The 4410-nt window shown below is 39.5% G+C and overlaps 1 protein-coding gene across 1 annotated transcript in view; it reads right to left on the reverse strand.

Annotated features, from left to right (window-relative positions):
* The window catches only part of Anks4b (ankyrin repeat and sterile alpha motif domain containing 4B), a 14482-nt gene that overhangs the window by 9306 nt on the left and 766 nt on the right, over positions 1-4410 (reverse strand). The window lies entirely within an intron of this gene.

Consider the following 4410-nt stretch of genomic DNA (forward strand, 5'->3'; position numbering starts at 1 on the left):
TGTCAAGAAACTTCAAGGGACTCTCTTATGAACATTTGAATTTTGCCCTGTTCTGACTTTTTTCTAATTCCCTGTCTAGAACTTGTAATGCTAATTACTCTTGCCTTTACTTCTCCTTCATATCTCCTATTCATGATTCAAGGACTTTCTTCTCCCCTTAGAGACAAGAGTTATGCAATTTGGGAGTCTTTTAGATAGACCCACTGAAGGGGTACTCCAATTGCCTCACCCTGTGTGCCTGTTCAGCATGGAAGAAGCCAGAGCGGTGTGTGTCCCTATTCCCTACTGGCAATTTGGGTAACCCCTTCAGAGGATGGCATGATAAGAACAGGGGGTAAGAAATGGCTAGGCAGTTAGGGTAAAAAGACCCCAAAGAAATATAGCCAGCTTCTTGGCTAAAAGTCAAAATGTCCTTGGGCCTGTTAGCAACATACTCTGTTCCAAAGGCCAAAAATGTTAAAAGTATTTGGGAGCTTGTATCTAATCCTTAAATAGATTTTACAGTTACCTCTTCAGAGGAGGGAAGGTTGGACAGAAGGGAGTGGGCATGGATTTGATCAAAACACCTTATATGCTTGTATGAAGTTCTCAATAAAATTTTTGTAAAAATTTTTTTAAAAAGCAAAAAAAAGAAAATTATTGAGAGAATATATTTTATGTCCTCACCACAAAAAATGATAAGTACACAAGGTAATGCATATAATTATTTGATGCAGCTATTACATAATGTATACATGTTAAAAATATCACACTGTATATCATAAATATATGCAAGCTTAAAATAGGATCTGGCTATGTAGTCCAGACTAATTTCAAATTGATGATCTTCTTGACTCAGTCTTCAGGGTACTAGGAGTATAGATGTATACCACCATGCCTGGCTAGGCAGTTTTTATTGGTCAGCTCAAAAGAAATAAATAATGATGAAACCATAAAATAGAGTATCATGTAGTCATGAAAACTCATGGCATGGATATCAACTTTTAAGTGCAAGTTGTTAATGATATGTTGCCAACTTATCAATACAGTTTGTATGATTACCTTTTTAAAGAAGAAAATATATATGTGTGTGTATGTATATGCTCAAAAGGAAAAAATCTGGAAGATTATAGATATATATATCAGCTAATATTTTGGAATCAATGAATTATGTAGCAGAAATTGATAAACATCCATTAATTGAACATAATAATATAATACATTACGTGCATATATAGTTATATTTGCATTTATACTTAAAGTACCAATTGTTAAAATATGAATTGGAAAAACATTTGTTTTATATATATATATATATCAAAGAATTGATACTGTTAATTTTAAAAGCATTTGGGTGGCTGGAGAAATGGCTCAGTGGGTAAAACACTTGCTGCACAAGCATGAGGACCTGAGGTCAGATCCCCAGAACCCACATAAAGCCAGATGCAACAGCACACATCTGTAAGCCAAGAACTCCTCTGGCAAGATGGGAGACAAAGATAGGAGAGTCCCTGGAAGCTTCCAGATCAGCTGGCCTGGCATATACAGCAATGAACAGCAAGAGATCTTATCTCAAGCAAGATAGAACTCAAAGACTGAGCCTATCTTCTGATCGCCACACATGCAACATGGCATGCTCGTGTACACACACACACACACACACACACACACACACACACACACACCATCCACACAGATTTCTTTAAAAGGCATTTTCATATATCAATAAAAAGTGTTGAAGAACCCAGTAAAAAGGGAGGCAAGGTTATAAATACACAGTTCACAAAGGTGGAAAGACACTGAACACTAAGCCTAAGAATATTTTTTATCCTCATCAGGAACCAAAGAACATTAAAGCCACTCCAATGTATCATTTTGGACCTATACTTTGGCCAAAAAAATAGGGTACTAACATTGTGAACACACACAAAAGTCTTTAAGGTAAACACATACTGCCATGTTTTGAATGACTGTGTCCCCTCCAAGACTCATGGTGAAACTTATCCTCCAGAGCGGCCAGATTAAGAGGTGTGGCCTTTCACCTTGTGAATGAGATTAGGTGCCCTTATGAAGAAAGGGAATTTTTGCTCGTTGCCCTTTCTGTCCATTCTACTATGTCAGGACTGGAAGTCCTCCCTTCCAGAGGCTGTAGTGAGACACCCTTTTGGAGGCAGAGACTGTCTCTCCAGACACTGAACCTGTTGCCACCTTGATCTTGAACTTCCTGACTGCTAGAACTGTGAGACTAAATTCTGTTCTTGTGAAATTACCTAGCCTGAGGTATCTATCGTAGCAAAAATAGACTACAATGCATGCAAACTGGTAATTTATACTCAAGAAAGTACGAACAAAGATTTATATGGAAGAGTAATCACCACAACACTGGTGAAATTAGGAATCCGATAAGGGAATTATCTAAGAAATAAAGTTGTCAATTAGAATACTAAGGTGTCCTTGGAAACTAGATTGTAGAAGTTTGATAGACACTTTTCATTGCTGTGATAAAATAACTGAGAAAGTAATTTAAAAGCCTTTCTTGACTTATCTTGCTTCAAGTCTTCATAAAGTTCAGTCTGGTCACTGATCCCATCGCTGTGGCCTGCACTGAGGCAGAATATTATGGTACAGAGGTCCTGGGAGAGCAAAGCTGTTCATCTCATAGTGGCCAGGAAGCAGAGGGAAAATGAGAGTGAAAAGTGCCAGGGCCAAGATAAGCCCTTCAAAGGCACATCCCTAGTGCCCTACTCCTTCCAATCAGACCCCACATCCTAATAGCCTGTTCAGCTAAGAACTTATCAATGGATTGTCTGATGATGAAGTCTGTACCTTCATCATCCAATAACCTCTTAGTAGTGCCACCATCTGGGGACTAAGCCTACAACACATGAGCATCTGGATAGTGGATACTTCATATGTACACATAAATCATAACAAGAAACATATTGACATAGTATATACAATATATGCACATGGCTATTTATATAAATATATATATATATGTACACATGAATATATGCACACTGTATGTGGAAAGAACACATGAGTCATACTAGCATGGCATTACAGGACATCTTTTCTTTACATTTTGTGTACACATGAATGGTTTGATTTTCTAGGTTGTTTCTGTCACTTGTATAATTAAATAGAAGCAGATGGTTATCGTGAGAAAGCAGTTCAGACATAAAAAGAAGGTAGAAAGTATCTATGCCTCACCATCTGAAGTGGGTCCCAAGAGAAGCAGAAGCTCTGTGCTGACTGAGAAAGTCATGTGAAAGTCTGGGAAGAGGAAGTCTTAAACCAAAGATACAGGGCAGATCAATGCTGTTCACATTATCCTTCAGTCTCATCTCAGGAACTCTCCTGATTCTGGGTTCTTCCTAGACTTCCTAGGGTACCCTCTGCCCCAATTCAACAGGGTGCCAACATCTACAATCTGTTTAATCCATAATGTGGATGTTGACCCTCCTCTTCTTTTATCTACCTACATCTAATCACCATCTACTCTGCATCCAAACCACCACTCAGGTCTACCCATGCCTACCCATACCCACCATCGCTACCCTAGTTCAGCTCACCTTGAATGTCCCTGGACATTTTCTGTGACTATTGTACAACCACAAGAATACTGTTTGTAAACATGAATCTACCCAATAGCTTCCTGCATGAACACAAACAGTGGTTTTTCTGGACCTCAGGATGAAGTTCTACTCCTTAACAGAAGTTTCAAGGCTCTTCATTATCTAGTCTTATCTCTTACACCTACCTGTCTCTACAAAATCATCCCAGCCAAACTTAGCTTCTTCAGTTCTTGGAATCCACCATGCTCTGTCTTAGGGGAAACATACTTCCTTTAGTCTTTGATGGGTCAATTCCTCATCTTTCACATCTCTGCTTAAATTATTTCCCTTCTGGAAGAACCTTTGTAGCATGTACTGTATGTGAATTGCTTGTCTTTCCCTCTCAAATATGATCACCCTGAGAGGAACTGTGCCTTTCTTGTTGAGCAGTGCCCACTGTGGAAAGCACCAAAAATGATGGTAAAAAGAATCAGAGGAGGGAGAAGTACAGGAGAAAGAGAAGGAAGGAGGTAGAGAAGAACTGGCACATGCCAAGCATGCGCTGTATTGATCTGAATTCCCTTGGCACCCTGTCTTCCCTCTGCTTCGTGCTCTCTCTCCACCTCCCCCTCTCTCTCCCTGGAGCTGCTCCTTTGCTCTCTCTCCCACTTTTAGGTCATAGCTGCTAACTCTGTAACTCTGATAACAGAACAAGCAGATAAAAGAGCTAGAAAATATTTAAATTAAAATTTAAGGGGCGGAGAAAGCTCAGGGAGGGAGGGAGGCAGGAGAGAGAGAGAGAGAGAGAGAGAGAGAGAGAGAGAGAGAGAGAGAGAAATTTTTATAGAGACGGCGGCGGACAACCCTCCACACA

The sequence above is a fragment of the Nannospalax galili genome, unplaced genomic scaffold (genome assembly GCF_000622305.1).
Source record: "Nannospalax galili isolate Female #2095 unplaced genomic scaffold, S.galili_v1.0 scaffold381, whole genome shotgun sequence".
In the NCBI taxonomy this organism is placed as follows: Eukaryota; Metazoa; Chordata; class Mammalia; order Rodentia; family Spalacidae; genus Nannospalax; species Nannospalax galili.